Raw genomic sequence first — 26,548 nt, 5'->3', positions numbered from 1 at the left:
CCTCAACAAAAAGCCAGTCAAACTGAACCTTATAAAAGAGAAAGTGGAAAATACACTTGAGCACATTGGCACAGGAGACCGGTTCCTAAATATAACCCTAGCAGTACAGACACTGAGGGAAACAACCAATGGGACCTCCTGAAACTGAAAAGCTTCTGTATACACACAGTCAACAAAACAAAACAACAGCCTATAGAATGGGAAAAGATCTTCACTAACCCCACATCAGACAGAGGTCTGATCTCCAAAATATACAAAAAACTCAAGAAATTGTTCACCAAAAGAACACATAATCCAATAAGGAAAAAAAAACCACAACAAAAAACGGAGTACAGACCTAAACAGAGAACTCTCAACAGAGAAATCTAAAATGGCCGAAAGACACTTAAGGAAATGTTCAACATCCTTAGTCATCAGGGAAATGCAAATCAAAACAACTCTGAGATTCCATCTTACACCTATAAGAATGGCCAAGATCAAAAACACTGATGACAACTTATGCTGGAGAGGTTGTGGGGTAAAGGGAACACTTCTGCACTGCTAGTGGAAATGCAAGCTGGTACAGTCCCTTTGGATGTCAGTGTGGTAATTTCTCAGAAAATTAGGAAACAACCTTCCTCAAGACCCAGCAATATCACTCTTGGGTATATATCCAAAGGATGCTCAATCATGCCACAAGGACATGTGCTCAACTATGTTCATAGCAGCTTTGTTTGTCATAGCCAGAACCTGGAAACAACCTAAATGCCCCTTGACTGAAGAATGGATAAAGAAAATGTACATTTACACAATGGAGTACTGCATAGCAGAAAGAAATAATGACATCTTGAACTTTTCAGGAAAATGGATGGATCTAGAAAACATTATTCTGCCGGGTGATGGTGGCACACGCCTTTAATCCCAGCACTCGGGAGGCAGAGGCAGGTGGATCTCTGTGAGTTCGAGACCAGCCTGGTCTACAGAGCTAGTTCCAGGACAGGCTCCAAAGCCATAGAGAAACCCTGTCTCGAAAAAAAAAAAACAAAAAGAAAAAAAAGAAAAAAAAAGAAAACATTATTCTAAGTGAGGTAACTCAGATACAGAAAGACAATTATCACATGTACTCACTCATAGGTGGTTTTTAAACATAAAGCTAAGAAAACCAGCTTACAAACCATAATCCCAGAGAACTTAGACAACAATGAGGACCCTAAGAGAGACTTATATAGATCTAATCCACATGGGAAGTAGAAAAAGACAAGATCTCCTGAGTAAATTGGGAGCATGGGTAACTTGGGGGAGGGTTGAAGTGGGAGGAGAGAGGCAGGGAGGGGAGCAGAGAAAAATGTAGAGCTCAATAAAAATCAATAAAAAAAATCACACTCAATGATAAAAATCAAATGAATGTACATGTAAAGTGTTCAACAATAAAAGCCTACCAATTTAGGAAAAAAGAAAAAAGAAGCCTGAGATACTAGGCCAATCAGTTTATAATTAATGTAGACCTCTGCATGATTTCTTTGGAAATTAACAACTGCAGGAACTGGACAGGACAGAAAACTCAGTCAACACTAAGTTCTACCCTATCACAGGCTCAAGACAATGTCTTTATTAACCATTGGTATTCACAGCATACAGAAGGGAATCCCACATCAGATTCATCTCTCATTCCTAACTCCCCATCCCTATGCTTGAGTCTAAGGTGTTTGCCACATGCAACTAAACTGCTTGGGATATAACTCAGCTGAGAGACTAAGGGCTGTCCGTGACTCACCTGTCTTGCATCATACACACCAGTGTATTGTTTGTATTGTTTTTCTTTCTTTCTGACTGCTCCAAGTCCTTGTTTTTAAAAGAAAAATCAGGGAGAAGAGGATGTGATGTCTTATTTCTATCATCTGCTCATTTTCCATCACCCACCTTAAGTAACTGAATACATTGACAGACAGGGAAGGATTTGCAATCTCCCTATATTTGTGGCTTTTTTACTTCCTCCAAATTTCACCAGACTAGCCCTGCTATTTGTCTTCCATAACCAAGAGAGAATGTAGTGTGTGTATGTCTGTGTATGTCTGTGTGTGTGCATGTATGTGAATACCACCGGTTTCTGAGCATCTTCAACTTGTATCCCATTTTGGCTTCACAGATTTTTGAGCTTGGTCTCACTGGCCTGATAACAGGGGTGGGGTCCCCAATTTAAATGACTCTTCTCCAGGGTTCTTTTCATGTTGGTCACTAGTGGGACAGGAGGTGGACCAAACACTTTCACATTAACCTCCCACAAGAACAGCTTGTTCTTAAAATTTTGAAGCCAAGAAACTTTGAATAGGATCTGTTTAGAGGGCCCGGGATGTTGTGTTTTTGTGAATTCAAGTGGAGCAACTCTTATTCAGTCAGAACCAAAATCCTGTCTGGCTTTATTTGCATCACATTGCTGGCACGAACAGCCTGCTGACGAAAAGAAAAGCGCCTGTGTGAAGGTCTGGGAATAAAAACAGCAGGCAGAAGAGAAAAGGAAAAATAAGGTTGAAAGGGGAAAAGGTAAGGAGAAAAGGGGCAAAGGAGGTAAGTGGAGGAGGGGAGGGGGAATAACCTTGGTTGAAGAGACTTACCATTGAAAGTTGCCCTCAACCATGTCCAACTTAGGCCTACTTTAATGGTGTGGACCTTGGGCCACAGAGATCCTAATTTGCTTAGTAGTACCCATTAGTTACTAACTCCCAATCCACACCCATTTCTCTTCCCTTTATCCCTCCCCTTCATTCATTAAAAACAGAAAACAAAACAAACAAAACACCGTCATGGTTTGAATGAGAAAGGGCCCCCATTGGCTCACATATTTGAACACTTGGTCATCAGTTGGTGGCACTGTTTATGGAAGTTATGGAACTTTAAGGAGGTGGAGCTATGCTAAGGGAAGTATGTCACTGGGGTTGGGCTTTCAAGTTTTATAGCCTCAATCCATTTATTGTTCTGTCTTTGCTTCCTGTGTGTGGATGAAGAATTGATCAGCGAGCTTTCCGCTTCCACTGCCATGGCATGCCATCACCAGGATAGAGCCGATCCTTCTGGAATCATACGCTAAAATAAACCCTTTCTACAGTTGTCTTTTCAGGGTATTTTATTCCTACAGAAAAGTAGAAAGTACACACTCGTTAACTTTTGACTGGCTTTAGTGAGGCCGGAAAGAACTGCTTCCCAGAGAAGTTTAGCGGAAAGGTTTGGTGAATTTGGAAGAGGAAGGAGAAACTATGAGCATCGGACTCCTCCGAAAACCAAACTCTGTGGTGGAAGCAATAAGTCCTTCAGAGCAGGCTCAAGGCTCTCTAAAGGTAGGCAGAGTCCTTAGCCACATTGCCACACTGTGTGACCTATCCTTCCCTGCAGATGTGCTGGGATTTCCAGAAGGGAAAAAGGTAGAGCTAAGCCAGATCTGATGACACAGACCTACCCACAGTCTTGGTTATTGGAGGGCTAAGTTGCAAATTCAACGTCATCTAGTGCAACTTAATGAAATCTTGCCTCAAAACTAACAGTAAAAGGAGTCAGGGATAAAGTTCAAGTCTGAGTTCTTTCCTGACATGTATGAGGCCCTAGGAACAACCCCTAGTACTACAAAAATAAATACACAAATGCACACGTCTGTGCATAGTGAACCAGGCAAGGTTTTCCCATCTAATTGTCTAACATGATGCTAATGTGCACATGGGTCAGCAGCAAACATTTACAGTCACCTAAAGCATGAGTTACTTGAGGATTTCTGACTCTTCCATCAATATTCCATTTCCTGTACCATATGACGTGTTGGAGGAAAAGGGTACTATCCAAACACGCTCTCTCTCTCTCTCTCTCTCTCTCTCTCTCTCTCTCTCTCTCTCTCACACACACACACACACACACATACACATTCTCTCTCTCTCTCTCTCTCTCTCTCTCTCTCCTTCCTTCCTTTCTTCCTTCCTTCCTTCCTTCCTTGCTCTGGAGATATTGCAGGTATCTCTGACAAGCATTTGGAAGCTAGCAAATTAGTACAGCATATCTTGGGACCAGCTGACGTATTTGAGGGGATGACTAATCTATAGAGCAGAAGTTATGGTAGTACGTTTAGGGGCAGAGATTTATTTTTGATAACCACTCCTGGAGACATTCTATATATGAATGGAAGTGAAAGACATGGGGCATAAGCATTACTACTGAAGGGCTTAGAAGCCAGATATAGCCAGGAACGATTGGTTGGAGAATTCTACTCAGAATGTGGCATAGTTCTAGTGGCTTACAGACAAAGATGAAACAGAACACCAGACTCTAGAGGAAGCATCAGAGGACTTCCTAACTTTGAGAGTACCAGGCAACAACACGCTAAGCAGGGAAATCAGAGCTCTTGGGAAGAGGCCCAGCTGTGGCTGCGGTGGTAAGACACTGCCCTCAAGTGGCTTATGGACTGGGAGCCTCCATGACCTGATCCACACCAGTGGTGAACAATAATTTGAGGTATATTAAAAAACTGGCAGTCCTAAAGAAGGATTCAATCACTAAGCAGATTTGTGTGTTAATCTTGTTCTTTCTCCTCCACCCTAACTCAATCTTCCTCCTGGATACCTGGATTCCAGCTCCCAGATCATGGTACCCCAGTGACAAGATGCCAGGACTAAGCACTCACCTAATAGAAACCCTAGATTTGTGTTGTCTTTGTAAATGATTTTTCAAATTTGCACATAGTTGCCATATTGACCAAAGGTGACCCTTCCCCCACAGAGCTCCTTTAGGAAGTTTCTGCTCCCAGTGTCATGGGCCAGGAAGCATCAGTTGCAACAGAGCAAAACCATTGCCAGGACTGACGCGAAATGGAGGAGATGTTGGACTTCCTAACATTGTTCCTGTGTAATATGGTTTGCAGAAAGTATGTGGGGGAAATGAACGGGTTCTTCTTGGTGACTAACCTAGTTTTGAGCTAATTTATAAAAACAAACTGTCCCTATCCAGGGACAAGCTCTAGGCTGACAACTCCGAGGAAAGACATTATGTTCTGCCTCTCTCTGGAAAGTCTAGAGAGAAAGCCTGAGTGGTTGGGAGTAGGGCTATTGCGGAATTTCTTTTTCGGCAAGGTTTATCAATAAACACATCAATTAGAACCTTTACCAACTCCCCCTAGATGATAATTCTAGAATTAAATACAATCAATTTGAGTTCTCCTCTGTGTCACAGCTTGAGTGGGTTCAGAAATCTGGATGAGATAGAAGATCATGATATGAAGAAAAGTTAATATTTGTTAAGCATCTGTTAAATACAGAATGCCCTGCTGTTACGATCTCTATGGAAGGTGTGGTGTGGGGCTTGACTTTCTACCCTTCTGTTCCCTGCATAGTGTTATAAAGGTGGGGTGTGTGTGTAAATAAGCACTCGGGAAGTAAAGGAGTACTCAGAAACAGCACCCCTCACTGATCCAAGTACAAACCCTGAGATGGATCACGGGACTCAGGGTGAAGTCTCTTGGTTTTTCTCGGCCATCTATGGTGGGCCATCAGTCACTCTTCGGGTTGCTGGGACCTCATGCCCAACATAAACAATGCAAAGGAGGGAGGATTTAATTTGGCTCACAGTTTCAGTCCATTGTGGCAGGAGGCCTTGGTGGAGCAGACTGATTTACACTATGGGAGAGAGGAAGGAGAGAGGCTGTGGGGCTGGGCTGGGGTGGGGCAGAGGGATGGGGGAGGACAGAGGACGCCTATGCTAACTGACCTTCTCCTTTTTCCTCATCTATTCTCTCTGCACTCCCAATTTATGGAATGGCACCACATACACTCAGGGAAGATCTCCCTTAGTGGATCCTCTCTGGAACCACACGCTTTGTTGAATGCCTAGGCACCTGCCAGTCCAATTAAGTAGACAATCGAGGTCAATTATCACAAGTTGACCCCTTGTCAACCTGATAGCAAAATCACTTCCTTAAACCATAACATGCAGCTCCCTGAGGGCAGCCTGACTCTGAATGCAAGTCTCAGTATGTGAGGTAGGAATTGAAAAGAGAAAGTTTCTCAGGTCACCTACATTTAATCAATAAGGATAGGGTGTGGAATGGAGAAGAGGTGTGTGTATGTGGCAGGAGTGGGGGTAGTAAGTTAGCAGGCTACAGGCCTTAAAGAGCAACACTACGCCTCATGCCTGAATGTACTTGACTCTTCATCATGGCCACCTAGGTACACCTGCATCCTGCTTACAGCCCCAACCAATTCAGAAGCAACAACGACTCCACCTACCTTCTTATTTCAAAATGCCTCTCATCCACAGTCAGTGTGTGTGTGTGTGTGTGTGTGTGTATGTGTTCAATGTAAACAACTTATGCCTTCTTTAATTTTCATTAAACAACAAAACCAGCCACGGCTCTATATCTGACCCGATAGACATTTTTCCTAGTGCTTCCTAGACTCGCTGCTGTCAGTTGCAAGCACTTGTCCTTGGACCTGGTCCCCTGTTATGGCTAACATCTTTACAGCTCAGGAAACACTTTTCAGGGACCTTTTGGTCTCAAGAGTTTTGCTCTAACAGGTCTCTCCTAGACGTCTCCGTTCACTGAAACATAAAATAGAACTAGAGAAGTAGCTGTCCCAGCTCTTCCCAGTGAACCGGCCGCATTGTATCAGCACCTCCTGTTGTATGAGGACTTGAAGATGCAGTTAGATGTTGACACAGATCTTGTTACTAGGATCTTGCCCTGGCCTCCATGGCTTCCCAGTCTTGTAATCTCCATCTAATCAACTCAGATGATGCAGACTGTGGTGTAGAAGCCAGGCAGAGTTTATCAGAGAACGGTACGAGGTGAAAACAGGCAATGGCCAAAGGAAACACTCTTGAGGGATGAGAGCGAATCAGAGCCACTGAGCACAGAGCATGCTCTCAGGGCTGGAGTAGACTAGCCCTGAGAGACTCTTATGGAGGAAAACACAAGGCATGGATAGGAAATGGCCAGAGAGACCACTGAATCTACTTAAAATTTAGGTACATTTCATATTATGTCTTAAAGTTTCGGGGAACAGTTTCCTAGAAGACTTTTTCTACCCAGGTGATTGACAGATCCTCCAATTGGATACTGTCTTAGGATCTTTGGAGCACTTTACAATGTCATGTTATGTAGCTATTTTTTCTAAATTAAAACATTGCCTCTTGAAGGAGGTTCATTAAGGCTCTGGAAGTAGGGCCTGGAGAGACAGTTCAGTGGTTGAGAACACTTGTTGCTCTTGTAGAGGACCTGGGTTTAGTTCCCAGGACCTACATGACGGCTCCAGGAACTACATATATACATTCAGACAAAAACATTCCATACACACAAAAAAAATAAATCTAAAATATACAAATTTCACAAGTAAGCAAAACATACAAAGTTAGGGAAGTAAACAAAGCTCACAAGTCTCAGAAAGTTCCTGAAGCTTACAAGATTCTCAAGGGCTCTCCCCAAAGTTATTGTAAGTAGTAATATTTGTTGGGAAAGGAGACTCTCTAACCAGCTAGGCCTTCAATTCATATGGAAAGTTCCAGAGATACAGCTTTTATGAATTGTTACCCATACTGGGGTGAGTGACACAGCTACCTTTGAAACATCCATGTTCTTGTAAATAACGCTCATTCATATTCATATAATTAACTCCAATAAATTCACTGGTTCATTAAACTATATTTAGGTAGAATAATTTCTTTGGTCACTGGTTCCCTATCTGAAGTGAATAGATTTTTTAAATAGCTCCCTGAAAAAGTCACACCTTATGTGTCTCTACCCAGGGCCAGAGACAGAACTCAAATCTGACTCTTCTGACCAGTAAACAGAGCCCTGAAGTTTCTGCTCCTAGTTTTACAAGCTGCTGATGATGAGGGGAAAAGACCCATTACTAATCACCTTCAAGCCTACAGGATGAGCTATCTAGCAATGCCCTGTAAGAGTAGAGACCCTAAAATATTTTATGAAATGAGTAGTGGGTTGATTTAACTACTTCAATATGAAATAGGTCATAGAAGGATTTAGAGTTTCTACCCTTGTTGATATTCCAGCCTTAGTGGACTCTCAAGGAGATTCAGTGAGATTGTCACAGGACCTTCTAAGGCATCAAGTGGAAAAGAGGAGATAAAATTAAGACAGCAATTAAATACAAAGTCCAAGGAGGTATATGATGCTTATCAAAGTTAAAACAGGCATAACCCATTTCTACTATGAAAATCTGGAACTCCAACATCAAAGTTACTTACCAAAAGTGATGGTGGTATCTGACATAGCTTGAATCTGCTCTTGTACAGCATGTGAAGAAGACAAATGTTAATGGGATAATCAGGAAAGCACTTAATCTTGTTCAAATAATATCCTCTGGCACCACAGATGGAAAAATGGAAACTCTATCACTATCCCAATGGGGGAAAATTGAGTTTGGTAATTGTTGTAGTTAGGATTACTATTGCTGTAATGATGACCATGATAACTCTTATGAAGGAAGCAATTGACTGGAACTGACACACTGCTCAGAAGTTTAGTCCATTCTTGCCAAGGCAGAAAGCGTGACAGCACACAGGCAGACATGGTACTGCTCAGGTAGCTAAGAGTTCTATATCTGGATCTGCTGCAGGCAGCAAGAAGAAGGAGACACTGGGCCCAGCTGGCTTGGACATTCAAAACCCCAAAGTCTACCCGCAGTGACACACTTCCTCCAACAAAGTCACACCTACAATTAACAAGTAATGCCACTCCCCAACGACCAAGCGTTCAAATATATGAGTCTATGAATAGGAAGTCATTCCTATTCAAACACCACAGGAATGATGCAACCTAGGTAGGTTAGCAGGATGATCTAGTTTTCATATGGTATAGAAAGACAGAAACAGGGCCAGCGACTAAGCCATCTCGTTGGCCCTGTGGGGAAAGGGACTTGCCCATGAGACTGACAACCTGAGCTCAATCCTTCAGACCCACATGCAGGAGAGAATGGACTCCCACAGCCTGTCCTCTGGCATCCGTGGGGAATTTGTTTTAGGTGTGTGAGTGTACACATGCATGTACACACACATACATATCCAATAAATAATAAACCATAAGATAATAAAAAATTGATGCAAGAAGAAACCAAGCCTGAGTAGTAAGGCACAGCTTTTTAGCAAAAGAGCAAACAGGAATGATTCAGTTATCTGCTCTTTGAACAGCTGTACATTGACTTTCCCAGGGGCTCATTATGAGAGTATTCAGGAGGCTTTCCTTTCTAACTTTTAGCTGGGGAGTGAAGATCAAACTGCCAGTTTCTGGCACCTGGGTGGTTGTTCTGCTAGTTGAAAAAGAGATTTATTATAATCTTCCAATGATTTGGGAAGTCTCTACAAAGCATACTCTTTGATGGCCTGTTAGGGGTCACTGAATCTAGAAGCAAATACACTTCAAGATTGGGCTTTAAAATCCACGAACAGGTCTGAAATTAGAAAAGGGCACCCATGAGACACCTCGAAAGGCTTATGCCAGTGGTTGAATGAAGACCTATAGAAATTCTAGATAAAGCCGATGGAATGTAGCCTCTAAGGAAGATGAGAGGAAGCTTTGCAATGGAGAGCCTTATGGTGTGGTCGGCATGTTCCACATTTCCACAGACTGAAGACTTCAAGAGTAGTGAAGATAGATAATATCTTCACTAACCAGGGGTTTAGCTACAGACTGAGAGATCTGGGAAGCAAAGGAAGAGTCGTTATCACCTTGAAAAGATCTTGGGAGGCCTAATGAAAAAGAAAATCTAAAAGGCAGCACTGGAGTGTTACAGGGGCACTGACAGAGCTGAAAGTCCACAAATGAGGAGTTTTCTGACTGGGGTAGAAGTCCTGCCTGGGCTTGGGGCCAGAGAAAATATTTTTTATGGTTAGTAAGAGCTTAAGAGTCCTTTAATCTGATTATAGCTGGGTGACTGTGATTATCCTACATGGCATGCCAGTAACCCACACTGGGGGTTAGGGGAGGGCCTGGGAGACCTGATTCATTGTTTTCCTCAAATTAAATACTAGTTCTGTTTTGTGGGTTTTTAAAAAAAAATCATTTTAATTCATTGACTATCCTTAATTGTTAGGTGTTTAAGTATCACATAGGTGACCCAAAATTATTCACTTTCTTTTCTTTTTTTTTTATTATTTATTTATTTATTTATTTATTATACAATATCCTGTCTTGTGTGTCTGCCTGAAGGCCAGAAGAGGGCATCAGATCTCATTTCAGATGGTTGTGAGCCACCATGTGGTTGCTGGGAATTGAACTCAGGACCTTTGGAAGAGCAGGCAATGCTCTTAACCTCTGAGCCATCTCTCCAGCCCCTCACTTTCTTTTCTTATTAGGAGTTACTTTTATGACCTTAGGACGAAACCCTCCCTTTCTTTAGTTTGGCCCCTATGGGTGGTATCATCTGCTGGAACAGGTCCAGGTAGTGCTAACCCTGTGACGTCCCATGAAAGACTGAAGACATTTCCCACTGCAATGAACCTCCTTTTGTTTCAAAAATGTGTGATTGTTACAGCCTAAACTTTGGAGTCCCCATCACCTCTCTATTCATCTAGAGCTGTAGGGTCATCTAGCCATGTCCCATCATCCCCTGGGACCTGGCTGATCTGGGGAAGAGGCCAAAATGTCAGCTGTATTCTTAGCTTCCTTTTCCATAATGGCTTTGACCTACAAGTAAGGTCAGGTGCACCTGTCTGGAAGAGTTAATAGTGGTTTAAAATTTAGTGTAAACTTACATAAAGCTTGACAAAGGTGAGTTTTAAATGAATCTGGGATTTCTTAAGCCTTAATTCCTCTAGCAGTTCAAAGACTGACAAAGTCAATAGAAATTATGAGCAATTATCATCATAAAGTAGTCTCTTTTCTCTAGTTTTAATGAGCAAATTAACATTTTAAGGAAGCCTAAGTATTATAAGAAAGATCGGGCAACAGTTATACACAGTATCTTGACTATTGGACTTGCAAACTTTTAATAATGTTTAATTATAGTCAATTTGACTACACTTATACCACCTTTCTTTAAGCTTCAACTTCCACAAAATTTCTTGTGACATACTTTAACCTTTGGTTTTTTCCTTAATCATTTTCTTTTTTTTTTGGTTTTACGAGGCAGGGTTTCTCTGTGGTTTTGGAGCCTGTCCTGGAACTAGCTCTTGTAGACCAGGCTGGTCTCGAACTCACAGAGATCCGCCTGCCTCTTCCTCCCAAGTGCTGGGATTAAAGGCGTGCGCCACCACCGCCCGGCCTCCTTAATCATTTTCTATTCCCATCTTAAATAATAGTTTAAGACAAAACTCATTTATCATACAAAATCCTTTTTATCAAGAAGTATTTCCTTTGACATTGATCTCTTTCTCCACACTTGGGATTTTCTGTCTTATTTCCTATCATAAAACTCTTAAAAGTCTAGAGCACAGTTGATCACATTTTGTCTTTACCAAACATAGTTAGCTGGAGGATGATATTAAAGGCTGTAAGTTATAGTCAGATCTCTCTAACATATGACAAATTATTTGCTTATATTATGAATCCAAGTTAAGTCCGCTTTTACAGTTTGGTAATCAAATTTATTCCAGTCTGGAAGGATATATATAAGAGATAAATCAACTGGAATTGAAGTGTGGTCACCATCTAGAAGAGAGCAAAAACACTAGTGAGTCATGAATATATCACACAGGAGTTTGGGAATCATGAACAGCACGTTGGCCTGATTCCAGAGTGGCCCTGATCAGGAGTGACTAAGTTCCATAATGTGCCTAGAATCTGGGTGCAGCAGTCTTTATTCGATCCCGGAGTTGCTTGGTCAGCGGGGACTCAGTTTTTTAAGCTTCCCGGGAACAATGTGTATTTCATGCTGACATTCCCTTGGCTGGCAAAGATCAAGTTTCACTTCTTTTTGTTTGTTTATTTTTAGTGCTCAGCAAAAATATGACTGTCTCTCTGAAGATACAGTATGGATTTCTTTCAAAGAACTACAGAGACCAGGAGAAAATCCATAAAGAAAGAGGAGAATCTCTAAGTTCCTGTCAGGACCCAATGAGCAAGCATGCAAAGCAAATGCCTCAAAACCAGAGGAACCCAATGTTTGGGATCTGTTATTGTTCCTTTAACTTAATATAGGAAATGTGTAGATCTTACTGGAAGGCTGCAGGGACAACCAGAAAATGCTGTCTGAACACTGTCACCCACCTTTTGCAAACAGCTGAGTTAAGTTAGCAGGAGACAGAACATATATGTGTGTGGCACAAGAGAGAGTGACCTGAGTCATGTATGTCTTAAGAAGACAGGAAAGGTGACCCCATAGCCAGATGAAGAAGTGTGTACACTGAGCAAAGTTATAAGTAGAAGGAAGCAGAAAATACCATGATCTTAACAATGGATGCAGGGGTGGGGGTGGAGGAGTTCACACCCTGTAGGAAGAAAGCTGATCACAGCTGGATAGGAACACCAAAATGTGTGTCCAGGATCTTGTTCTTGTCCTTCCTCATCTCCCTGGACTGGTGTGCAGGTGTGTGTGTGTGTGTGTGTGTGTTGTATGTACATATGTGTATGCATGTATAGAAGCCATATTAGGTGCCCTGTTCTATTACTTTCTGCCTTAGTCTCATGACCCAGGGTCTCTCATTGAACTTAAAGCTAAGTTATCAATCAGCAGCCCCCAGAAACCTTCCTGCCTCTTCCCCAAGCCCCAGCACTGGGGTCACAGGCACGTGTGCAGCCATGACCAGCCTTTCACATGGGTGTGGATCCAAACTCAGGCCCTCCCAGCAGGCACTTTACTGATGGGCCATCTCCCCAGCCTGTCATGGAATTTTAAAGTCTTTGCATCCATTCTATAACCTATACACACACATATGTAGATATATATTGCTGTGTACAGTGTGTTATCTGAAAGTTAATATCAAAAATTAAGATTTAAATACCTATGTTTGCCCCAGCCAAGGTTATTAAGGGGGTACTTAAGTGGGGCTACTTGTCAAGTTACTGCTAACAAAACCACCCCACCTTGTAAATTTATTGCTAGTCAATAAATTCTGACATTGTGGAAAGGCATAAGTGTGTTCATCTATGCCTAATTTGTTTATGACTCTTGAGCTCTCTCTCTGGCCCTGGAGGCCCCAGTCTCTTTTAATCTAACACCGGGAGTCATATGTCCTCACTTTGTCATATTCTGTTCTTAGAATGTTAATCATGAGAATAACACGAAAGTTTTTTAAAAATATGTGAGATTGTATATAAAATAATGGCATTGTATTTAAAAGAAAAAATAGGTGACCTGGATGAAATTGACAAGGTCCTTGAACAATATCGTGGGATTACTGTTTCTTCTGGGTGGAACTTCTCTAGCAACCTATAAAGTCTTTGGCCCTCAGTTGTGGCAAGGGCATAGATAACACAGGTCATGGCAGGTCGGTGGGGAAGGCAAAGAGGCTGTTAACCTTCCCTCTTGGAAGGAAGGAGGGGGATCATGAGAGCCTCTTCTGAGACTCCCGACACCACTCCCACTTGCCAGGGCTCATGGCCCTACCCCAGCTGCTATGGATATGAGAGGTGAGTCACAGTTTATGGGAGGCAGAATCTTGCCTGGGGAGTGTAATATGGCAGTATTACGGCTGCTCAGAGCCAGCTGTGCTGGGGGTGGGACTTCGTGGTAGCCTAGCTCCCTTCGAATCAATCATGTTCCTATCAACTCATTGATTCACCAAGCTGAACTCGAATGGAATCTTCTCTTGGGTCCATTGGTGCCTTCGCTCTCCAGAGTGAACACACAGCCCTCTAAGTTTCAGGAAAAGTCATACAACAGATACAATGTCTTAGTGTTCAATTGCTGCGAAGAGACACTATGATGCGGCAACTATTACAAAAGAAGCATTTAATTGGGGACTTTCTTAGAGTTTTTTTTGGTGGGGAGGAGGTCCATATTTTTATGGTGGAAAGCAGACAGAATGGCTCAGAGGAGCAGTAGCTGAGAGTTTTACATCCTGATCTGCAGGAGGAGGTGGGGAGGGAGGGAGGCAGAGACTAGGCCTGCTCTAGACTTTTGAAACCTCAAAGCCCACTCCCAGTAACACGCCTCTTCCAGCAAGGCCACATCCACTCCAACAATGCCATGACTCCCAATCCTTCCCGAAACGTTCCACTAAACTGCTGACAGATCAAACAGACAGATGAGCCTATGGGGCCGTTCTCATTCAAACCTCTACGTAAAATAAACTAACAAAACTCACTCTAGGAGAAACTGGAATTCTGAATAGATCTAAGATAAAGAATGAAGTCAGATATAGTGGCACACATCCATAATCACATTTCTTTGGCACTCGAGGCAGGAGGATTGTGACCGCAAAGCCAACCTGGACTACATAAACCTTGTCTGAAAAAAAAAAAAAGTACTAAATAAAATAACTACCCAAGATGAAAAGCATGGCTTCATGGCAAAACTCTACCAGATACCTAATAATGGCCATCAAGTGTTCATAAATTGTTTCAAAACATAGAAGAGGAGGGAACATTTCTTGTTGGAAACCGTGTGGCCTAGTTTTGGATCAATATATGAGTGCTTGTCCAGCAGGTCTCCATGAGGCAAAGCCCAAGAAGACAGTCTCACTTGGCAAGGGCCAGTGAACTTCAGGACAGTGTAGAATACTGCTGGGACCATGAGGCCTGCTCGGTCTCTTCTGTCTCTTAATGTTGCTGATTCTCTTAGCAATTTTTAGGGTAACTTTGTCAGTCATGCATGGAACAGATATGATCATTCCCAGAAACCCCATTTTTTTCTCAAATATTCTCCCCTAAAATTTTCCAGGAATTGGTGTTTCTCAGGTTTCTTCTCTGGAAATATCAGCTGGGAACATATCTGACTCAGGGCTGACTGGATCCATGGCAGTAAGAGTTAATGCATATTTAAAGAGTACAGGCTAATCGTATGCAGGCTAACCCTATAAAAATATGTGGCAGATCACCCCTATTTTTGTAAATATGCTATGTTAGGTTTTGAACAATATTGTCGTTCTTGAAAAGAAATGGGTGTCTATGTTTATCGTCTTTTAGCTTTGTAAAGACAGGATGTACCTGGCTTGATATTTGGCCAAGTTAGGGGGAAAAAAGTGTTTTGGGTTTAAAATATGTTTTGATGTAAAAGTTGGGGGGAAAATATTTGATATATTTGTTTTTGCCAGAGGTTAATGTTGAAGGTTGGGAAAAACCTGGTTGTTAATATGGAAAAACATGCTTGTTTTTGAAGTATAAATAAAGACAATTTTGAAGTATAAATAAGTAAATAAATAAATAGCTTTAGCTATTTAGGGCTGCCCACTTGTGTGAAACTCATCTGGTGGTTAGACAGTACTCAATTCTTCTTCTATCAACGCCCCTTTCTGTCTCAGGACCTGAACCCAAGCTGCAGCAGGACCATGACAATTTCTCAGTTCAGTCTATGAAACTAGAATTACTTTGACTCCCAATCAAGACAAAGATAATTTTCAAATGATACAGATTTATATCTCTAATGAACATATAATTAAAAATTAACACAAATTTAGTCTGACAATATATGAGAGGAATTGCAACAAAGAAGAAAGAAATTTTCACCTTCGAAACCACAAACCATTACTAAAAGAAAACCTTAATTAGTTTAAAAGAACCCTCCACTCTGGAGCAGTGTTGCCAAGATAGAAAGACTTTTCACATTGAACCGTTCAGTCTTCACCATCCCTGTCAGAATCTAAGATGACTGCTTTGTAGAAACGCAAAAACTGGTTCCAAATTCCATAGGCAATGCAAGGTACACAGAATAACAAAAACAGCTTTGAAAATGAATACATTAGAACTCACATGTCCAGACTTTAAATTTTACCATAAAGTCACAGTAGCCCTGATAGTACAGTAATGGCATAAAGGTTGAACACAATTTAAAGTCCAGAAATGAAGCTATGTGTCTCTGGTCATCTGAATCAGTAAGAGGGCTGAAGCTATTCCATGGGGGAAAAGGAGTCTTTTACATGACAGCCCTGGAGCAGCTGGAGAGTCAGGGTCACACAGGAAAGAATTTATTGGACCCTTACATGATAAAGCAGGCATTATCACCCCTGTGTAAGTCAGAAGTTAACTAATTTAGACCCAGGCTCACAACACATTCAGTATCGGCATTCAAATATAGATCTCTCTGGTGGTAAAGAACATTTCAGCTTTTATACTCAGTGCTAAGCAACCTTCTCTTTCTTCCCAGTATGAAAGTTAATTTAGGAAAGATTAGCATGTTTACTTTTTTTCCCCACCAAGAAAAATCTAAAACTGGCTTTACTGAATCGCAGAGAGAGAGGAATGTGTGCACCTGCCATTGATATCGCTGACTTCACTGAACAGAAGATTGTCAATAAGAAAAGCACCCAGCTTTCCATTATTAAAACACTAAAACCCACATGTGCAAAAGTTCAGCAGACAATGGTGTTCTAATCTGTCATGCTTGCACTCAGAGCACACTTCATGAGACACTCAGGACTTTCAGCCCATTCTGAAGGGCAAATCTTGGCATTGTCACGTGGAGAGATTGTCCCATAGTAACACCAGGATTCCATGGTGACCCCAGAGTAACTGTAGACCCAAGCTGAAGTGGCCTCATTTGATTCGGGGCAACATCTGCTTAATCAACCAACTTTGATTGCACATGAAGGAAGACTAAAATAATGTTCATTTAGGCAATAACTATATGTTGTGGGAAGTCCTTCTGTATATGTGTTCCTTTTACTGATTAATGAATAAAGCTGTTTCAGTCAGTGGCTTAGCAGAATAGAGCAAAGTGGGAATTCCAAGCAGATAGAGGAGGAAAGAAGGAAGAGTAAGGGAGATGCCATGCAGCCTCTGCAGGAGACAGATGCTGGATGCCAGACAGAATCTTACCGGTAGGCCATAACCACACAGCGATACACAGATTAATAGAAATGGATTAATTTAAGATGTAAGAGCTAGCTATAAATACACAAACTATTGGCCAAACAGTATTGTAATTAATACAGTTTCTGTGTGATTATTTCGGGTCTGGGCGGCCGGAAAACGAAACAGCAGCCTCCTCTTACAACTATATGTGCTTATCTCTTATGTTAACAAATGTGGAGAGTGGTAACTCCAGATGTGGTACAAAGTCCTATAGTGTCATCAAGAGTCAGAATAAGAAAAAAGAACCATGCTTCTAATCACTATAGCCTCACCTGCATTACAAAGCCCCACTTACCTGAACGGTACTAAAACCAAGCTCCTGGTGGTACCAGCCCTTCAGGCTCTCAAACCAGGACCTCACGAACCTTACCAAAAACTGCACCAATAAACCTGAGCTTGTTTGCTGCCAGTTCGGTCTGATCTGGTCACTTCGCGTGGCACCCAAGCCTCTCAACCTCCCTTGGCCATCTCTGCCATTATGTAGGCCCCCTTGGATCCCACATCCTCTTTTCCCCTAACATGCTCTGTACCGTGTTTGTAAAGAGATTCTTTTAAAATGTAAGCACAGGGGCTGGAGTTGTGTCTCAATGGGTAAAGGCGCTTGCTACCATGATCAATGACCCGAGTTTGATCCCTGGAAGGGGATTCCCTATAGTGTCATTTTAATCTGTATTTTAATAAATAAAGCTTGCCTGAAGTTCAGAGAGTAAAACAGTTGCACTGATCAGCCATAGAGACAAGGCAGTAGTAACACACACCTTTAATCCCAATAGCCACACTAGTTTGCCGTATAAACTGGGTGGAGGTACATGCCTTTAATCCCAACTCTAGAAAGGAATATAAGACAGGAAGAGTCAGCTCTCAAACACAGTCTCATTCTGAGATTCCTGGAGGTAGGATCACCATTTTGGACGGAGGTAAAGGTAAGAGTCAATGGCTGGCTGTTGATGCCAGTATATTTTCCTTGTATCTTCTATGGGAATGACTAACTACTCAGGTGGGAGTTCATCCCTCAGGCCCTCCTTCCCTTGCTTTCTCTCCTAATCCTGTCCTCCAGGCTGTTACATAGGCTGTATCATGTACTTCTACTCTATTAGAAGTGAGTTGTATGCTTGCTCATCTGCAGAGTGTTGGAACCTACAAGAGCATAGTTATTGCAAATCAATAAATGCTAAGGAATCCTTAAATAGGACTTTGAGGTTGATAAACTGGCTGAGGAAGACTTTTCCCCCATGAAAGATGCATGCATTGCTTTTACTTAACTTATTTAAGATTTGGTTTCTCAAGACAAGGTTTCTCTGTGTAGCCCTAGCTATCCTGGAACTCATTTGGTAGACCAGGCTGGCCTTTAACTCAGAGATCCACCTACTTCTGCCTCCCAAGTGCTGTGATTAAAGGCGTGTGCTACCACCACCCAGCGATGTGTTGCTTTTAAAGACAGTCTGAAGACCACTGGGTGCATCCCTTTCAGGTGCCCCCCACCCCCAGTGCCTCCAGGACCTTCTCCCAGCCAGGAGTTCAGCTTCTGGGGAGGGAGGGAAGTTGACTGAGCTGCCCAAGACCCAGAAGAAAAACAAAAATCAAAAACTTAAAGAGCCAGGTTCTTAAATTAAACTGAAATGCTGACCCACTGCGCACCACCCTCCAAAGGCTGTCCCTGAGCACCACCCTCCAAAGGCTGTCCCTGAGCACCACCCTCCAAAGGCTGTCCCTTGGGCCCTTATTAAAAAGCAGCTCCACATAAGGACAAAAAGCCTCCAGCACTTGAAGGGAAAGAAGGCCCTTTTGGGCCAGATTGAATAAAACAACCCAGTTCCCTCCCCTCCGCCTCAGGCAAAGGTGCTAAGAAGAGAACCCTGGTAGGCCTCAGACATGGAAGGTGTGGTACTTCTACAAATAAAACTCAGACTCAGTGAGAGAATTTGTTTTTCTTCTTCCAAATTCTCTATCTCTTTTAGGTTTTGCCCACTTACACGCTTGGTTTATTGGTTAAAACCCAAGTTTACTAAGGCTGACAGGACTTCAGATTTGTGTCATGGAATCCAAGTAGGGTCCTTATAAATCTATTAACACCAGAAACAAAGACAGAGATAGTCCAAAAACACTTCTTCCCTTCCAGTCCACAGCCCCAACCCTCTCCCATAGCCCTGCCACCGTTCCTGCCAGAAGGCGGGAGGAAATGAAGGCAGCTTTCCTCGGGGTTACAGGAAATGAATCTTGCCCTTGCTCTCCAGTCCTTCTGCTTTTTCTAGCAGCTGCCTGCTGAGAGACATGAGTAGCACTTATAAGTTTGTGCTGGATGCTGTGGGAAGGAAATATGCTTCTATGGAAAACTGTTCCTAGACTCCAAAGGACATCGTGAGTTATGAGATTCTAATCCTGTGGAAGCGGTTTTACTTTTTGGTAAACTGTAGGTAATTGATGGCGATGGAAAATAATTCTTGTCTTAAGATGGGAAGACCAAGTGGCCAGCAAATTCCACCCCGTCTAGAAGTTTAACTGGCATTCCTGACCTACCGTGGAAGACGCTAACTCCACCTCTGTTGTGTATCCAACATTCCTTCACTCCTATTTTAAAAAAAAATTAAGACTTCTTCTTTGAACTGGTTGTGACATCTGGTTCCCTCACTGACTTGTGAATCAATAAAGATCTTTAATATATGTTCTGTTCCTATCTTCAGAGGGATCATGACAACCTTTTTTTTTTTTTTTTAATCTGTTTTTGTTACTGGATCTGTCAAGATCAGGTTCAGCCACTTGACTTCATAGGTCGATTAGAATACAATTAATAGTGAAGAGCAGAAAAAAAGGTATTTATTCAATGTGGTTACATTGGAAAGAGTAATAAAGAAGTCCAGTGACCCCAAGTCTATGTTTGGGGCCCTAACAGAAGTTCAGGCTTAAGTAAAAGGACAAGGGAAATGCTTAACTGATGGTCTATGTGTAGTCTTTTCTGTCATCACTGCCTGAGCTCCAGTCTCTCCAGTAAGGTGGTCAGATAAGGTATCAAAATGTGTGCAATCTTCTCCAGAAAAAGTTCTTCTCGGATGGGTACCAGGGTGAAGCCTTTTGTTTCTCCCACCCTGAGTCTCTTGAAGAAACGTCATGGAGCCCATTATTACCATAGTCTGAAAGCTAAGGGCAGGAAACAGATGCCTCTGTAGAATTCTAATCTTCATTCTTGCCAGGAACATGCAGCATCCTAATATTCAACATGTACACGCTATACACCTCTATGGCCATGCATGCATACATGTATCTTTAGCAGGTACTTGGAACAACTTCTGCTAGAAAGCAACGGTTCCTCGTTGGGCCAACAAGAAAACCTAGCAAAATAAAAGTGTGACATCCACCCTCATTTTGTTGTTTCTGTCTCATTTACTACGGGTCATGCAGGGATGCTAATTCCTCAATGTATGTGTGTCTGAAACTGTCTAAACAGTTCATAGCTAGCCTATCCCAGCACCTTTCAAGGCTGATGGCACAAAGATGGGAGTAGCTATAGCACGTAACTGCTCAGTGGTCCAAGCCATTTACCAGATGTCCCTCCAAAAGTGCTCTTTAGAATCCCCAGTCTTTGTCCTAAAGCTTCAGTCGCCTGAGATTTCAGGAGCAATGACCCATGATGAGATCACACTCATCTCATCAAGTGGGAGCTTTTACTCCAGGATAGAAACAGATTCTGCCCCACTATGGGCTGGAACCACCGTCCCATGGCAAGTGGATGTCCCTGCAGGTGATAAGGACGCACCCAGAATCATCTTCTGGAAGGAGGGAGACAATGGCCAATGAGGTCATTATTTGACTGAAGTTGCTTAATTATGTACACTTCTTGCTCCCTGCCCCAATTCTTTTATTCAGAACTACAGCTTATATAACAAAGAGCAATTGTAAATTTGACCACATCAAGACCATAACTCAGACATGAATTTAAAGAACCCCATGATAGATTATCATGCAGAGAAAATTCTTTTTATAGCAAAAAAAAAAGAAAGAAAGAAAAAAGTCAGCCATATTTTATTTGTTTTGTGTTTTCCTTTTCACTTTTCTTCAGTATTGCTTTCAAAATATACTTTAAATGAGAGAGTTTCTGGATGGTGAGGAAAAGAGATTAATGGCCTTGGGCTGGGGGACAATGACAAGGGTACCATGCTGAGCTGTGTGCTGTGAATTTACATGGTCAGAGCAGAAGAGGAAAGATTGACAGCCAGAGGCTGTGAATCATAAAACACAGGTTTTTTGGAGCGATGCTTATTTTAGCCACAGTGTTTTGTTCAGTTCAGTGGACACTGTTTTTCCTGGATGTCTCTTACTGAGGCAGCGTTCACAAGAACCTGGATATCTCAGAGAAACGTAGGGGCTCAGCCCCACCTGAGAGTAGCCATGTTGAACTGTAGCTGCCATGGTTGCCGCTGAGCAATCCTGGTGCTTTGCCTTCACACTACCAACAAACAAAGCTGAAAGAGTGGTATGTGGAGCTTGACCACCGGACCCTGGTGCCACCAGTGCCAGGATGTCCTCGCCTTTGACATCAATCAGCTTGAGCTAAACCAAGTCCATTTTACCACAGATTAAAGTCACTTTTGACCCAACTATGTAAGTATGTAAAATTAAAGTATGTAAGCCCACACTGGCCCAGATCTCAGGCTCCATCTGTCCTGCCCCTGTCCCTAAGACGAGTTTGTGTTTGAAGTCCCCAAGTAATCTGCACTACTATTATTTGATGAGCTCATTATTGACTAGCTTCCAGTTGTTTGCTCTTTTATACAGTGTTTTGTATATGTACAGTGCACCTTAGTTCTGAAAGCTATGCATTTCTATAGAATAGATTTCTAAAATTGGTATTTCTAGGTCACTGCGTTTTCAAAATGCTAATATGTGTATGTATATGTGTATACATACATTTAATGGTTTAATTTAATGGAAATGGTTTTAATTAAATTGTTATTACTTTTTAAATGGAATGACTTTACTTTTATTTCAATAAAGACGTTTAAACCTTTAGTTTTAGTGTGTAGAATGTGATCATGGTGACAATAGCACTAAAATTGGCAACCATCATAGGTCACTGTTCTTTATACGCTTTGAACTAGTGAACCATGCGCAAAGGTGAAAATGGGCCTCTGACTCACATATTGCTATTACGTCATCTTAGTCAGGCCATTTTGCTGCTGGGCTTCAATTTCTCCATATGCAAACATACAGCCTTGTATTTCTTGAATATCAATAGTGTCCTGAATTTCATTAATGGTTTGTACAAAGTACGCAGATTATAAGGATTAGCTCAGAATTCATGCAGGACAGTGAAATTGGTAATTATAAGATGAAAACAAGTGTACCTCAGTTATCTGAGGCCAACATGGCCAGCCCAGATAGGTGCTATGCATGGCTAGTTTGCATCATATTCTGTAGGAATTGATGCAGAAATACACTCATGCTTCAACAGTGTCAAGGGTTCAGGAAACCACCCTTGTATTGCAAGCAATAATAAGTAATCCCATCCCAGAGGTGGACAGTGCCTCGTTTCTCAAGCTTGCAGTACAGTACACATAAATGCTGAAAACGATGTGGCCATGCATCATAGCCTCAAGAGCAGAAAAGACCCATGGAGACCAGTCTCCTCTGGCCGAGTTGAGTGAGGAAAGCTATCCTTAGAACTGTATACAACTGTGTCTGCACAGATGTATCTGTGCATTTAGAATCCTTACCAAGGACGTCATGATCCTCTGGGTGGCAGGGAAACAGATGATCTTTAAATCTCTAACTTTCTACGTTTATTGCATGAATTTGTGTCGCCAAGAATTTATCATATTTTCACACAAAAATCAGGCTAATCTTTAAGAAACATCTTCATAGGATCACAGTGCAGAATGAATTCCAAGGTTAATTCACACTCAGGAACACAGGTTAATAAAATCCAGAAGCAAACCAAAGAAACGAGGTTAGCTATCCATAAGAAATGTGGGAATGGGGGTAACCAGAAAGTTAGGAGCTGACACATTTGCCAGTCATTACGCCAAATACAGGAACAGTCAAGGCCACGATCAAACTTATTTTGACATTTGGGAAGCCAGAATTCATGGTACAAATCCCAGAATAACCAGGCTGCTGCAGACGGTGGCTCTGACATCATCTTCATTTGAATCAGCAAATGGAAATTAAGCAGAGAGAGAACAAAAACAGAGGGTTCCCTACTATGTCAGAGTCTTTCTATAGCTCTGGGATGAAGAAATCAGTGTCAGCCTGTAATGGATACATAGTCCAACATGAGCCATGAGATGTGAGCCAGAAGCATTATAATTCTGACCACATTTTTAAAGAGAATTTGTTGTAATGTCTGATGAGATGAAATAGAATCAAGTTTCTTAACAGAGAAGAAACCGAAACTAATGATTTTGGTGAGTAGTGATCAGCTTTACCCACTTTGAAAATGGTGGGTTTTTAAAGTCAGTAATATTTTCTGTTGACTTTTTAGGGTTGTCCCTAACTGTGAAAATTGGTCAAATAAAGTTACCAGGTGACTCAAGCCCAGCCTTGTTCTAGAAAGTGATTGCTGCTAAAATCCAACACAGGTAGATTTGGTAATGCAGTGGTTAATGCAGTCAGCATCTGCTCTCCTCACTCTCTTGCCAGACTTAGAGAAGCAGCAGCAGCAGAGGGGTGGGGGGAGCAGGGAGCAGGGGATAGCACAATTAGCAAAGGGCTTGTGTCAAGCAAGAGGACCTGAGTTCAGATCCCCACCATCCACACAAGAACTGGGCACATGTCTGTAATCCTAGCTCTGGAACGGACAGAGATCGAGCTTGCTGACCAGATTGTCTAGTTACTCAGTGAGAGACCCTGTCTATAATTAAATAAAACAAATAAGAGGAAGGTAGAGATCGATGGAGGAACACACTTGGGTATTGACTTTTGCCCCCAGGTACCTCAAACACAAATGCACCAGGAAGCTGGTTGCGGTGAGCTGGAAGGAATATGAGAAGAGCAGAAGGCAGCATCTTCCCTTGTAGGGAAAATTGTCCTGGACAGGGATCAGAAGCCTGGACTAAGCTCTCACTCTCATTAACCACCTGAAACTTTGATAAGCCAGAGTGCCCCCTCCCTTAAGTGATCTGAAGGGTGGCCCGAAAAGTCAGTGCATGATCCCGAAGGGCTCTGAATGTGGAATTCAAGAATGAAGATTGGTAATCTACAGCCTGTAGGCCACCAATCTACAGCCTGTGGGCCCCCAATCTACATCCCGTGGGCCCCCAATCTACAGCCCATGGGCCCCCATCCACCTCCACCACCTGTTTCTGTGAGAGTTTCACGGGAACACTGCCACACCCCATTTCATTCTACAATTGCAAAGCTGAATGGTTGCTATGGAGACCAAATGGCTCCCAAAGCTGGAAATACTTAATGACTGGCCCTTTTCAGAAAAAACGTTGGTACACTAGGCTAGAACACTGACTCCCTTGATCCCCAACTCCCCGCAGTTTCTCATCATAATTCTGGGCAGTGAGAGAATGAGCAGTTGTCAAAAACAGTTGCACCATGAGGCCACATGGGATGAGCCCTCTCGTGTAGCATAGAGCTAGCTAGGCAACTGCATTCTGCAGAAAGCCCTGCCCTTCTGGGCCTCACAGAGCAAAGTGGGTACCTGCCTGCAATGCTGAGCAAGCCTCTCTTATTATTGATGCTCCTACAGGGCAGAAGTAGGAGCAGCCGGATGCTGTGGTCAGGGCAAGGAAGCCTCTGTAGCCACTCCGTAATGGGGGAATCTTCATGTAAAATATCTCCAGATTTGAGGAAATCCATTCATGCTCTTGTGGCTGAAGGACCCTAGGAAAATCCTGTTGCATTTATGAGAATAAGACACTTCCATAAAGACAAGCTACACTGTTGGTAAAGAAAGATTTCTTTATCCAGTTTCTGGGGTGTGACAGTTGGTGGGGCTCTGAGATGTAGCCAGGATCAATCCTTTCCAGGCAGAGACTGAAAAGTTTCTGCACCCCAATAAGCCTCTCTGCTGACGCAGTCCAAATCAGACTAAATCAAACCAAATTTTTAAAAGCCCAGGTTTAATGAATAAAACCCTCCCGGATGACTTTCCAGTCTCCCCACCCCCGCAAGGAGATGGGAAAGGAAGACCGATAAACCACATGTCTGTTTTCTGGGGGGAGGTACAGTTTAAATACCCTGTGGGAGTGGTCTTGAGCATCTCTGAGGGAGGGGTCATCATTTGGTGGCTTTCTGAGAAGCAGAAGGGTTTGGAGAGAAATAAATGGGGGAGGGGACTTGGGGTGGAGCTGCCACCCAAACATTCCAGACTCTTTGAGTATATGGATGCCAGGGGCTGGGGTGAAGCTTCAACCAGAACAGAGGCCAGGCAGCAGAGCCCAGGCAAGGAAGAGCGGTTGGTTCAGGGTCATCAATTGGTTAAGGACAGAGACAGTCTCAAGTCTAGATCTCTCTCGAGTCGCTGTGTCTACTCATTCACGTCATCATCAGTCACTTGTGAGATATCTGTTAGGGACCACAGACTGCGGTGACTGTAGTCAAATAAAACAAACAAACAAACAAAAATCCACACGCTCCTGTTTGTTGTACGAAGGCCCCTTGCTTGCTTCTGGCTGCCCAGAACCAAAATAATCACACAAAAACTGTACTAATTACAACACTGCTTGGCCTATTAGCTTATGCATATTTCTAGCTCACCCTTATCTCTTAAATTTACCCATTTCTATTCTTTTATATTTTACTACGAGATTCGTAGACTAGTGGCAAGGTTCCAGCTAGCAGCTTGCGTCTTTCCCTTCTGGTGGCTGCATGGCTTCTCCCTGGCTCAGCCTCCTTTCTCCCACCATCCAGTTTAGTTTTCCCTGCCTAACTCTGTTCTGCCCTGCTATAGGCTCAAAGCAATTTCTGTATTCATTAACCAATAAAAGCAACACATATACAGAAGGACTTCCCACACCACCTGTTTTCCTGGGCCTTTTAGCTAACAGCTAGATCTCAGACACAGGGATGGGTATAACAACATACACTTGACCACTGTGATAAGTGTGATACTGGAGATGACAGGGAAATTCATGGATTCATGGATTCTTGGCTTCTGTTTTTAATGCTCTGAATTTCTAATACTAAGATTCAATATAAATTAATAATATAAGATTCAACTTATAGTAGCTGAAGCTTGAAATAGTAAGTAATCTTTCTGCTTTCATAGCTGAACCTAGAATAATGGTGTGTGTAGGGCTGGAGTGATGGCTCAGTGCTTAAAAGCTCTTACTGTTCCTGCAGAGGACCTGGGTTCAGTTCCCAGCATCCATATGGTTCCAGGGGCCCTGATGCCCTGCCTTATTCTTGCCTCCATAAGTACCAGGCACACAAGTAGTTGACACACACATAGATGCAAGCAAAACACTCTCACACATAAAATAAAACCTTTAACAATAATAATAACAGTGCATCTACTAGCTGGTAGCCTCTTAGACTTAATAATATAGACTAGATAAGACAGTCAGGGAAGGCAGTTGTTTCTTCAAGCCAAATCCTGAAGCCTGAGAAGGAAAGAGCACTTTGTAGACAATCCCAAAGGCAACAAGGAACCAGCAGTCACTGGGAACCTGAGTGGGAGTTATTGTGGTA

Source organism: Chionomys nivalis, chromosome 14 (genome assembly GCF_950005125.1).
Source record: "Chionomys nivalis chromosome 14, mChiNiv1.1, whole genome shotgun sequence".
NCBI lineage: Eukaryota > Metazoa > Chordata > Mammalia > Rodentia > Cricetidae > Chionomys > Chionomys nivalis.
The sequence above is the reverse complement of the archived record's forward strand: the minus strand, read 5'-3'. Positions refer to the sequence as shown.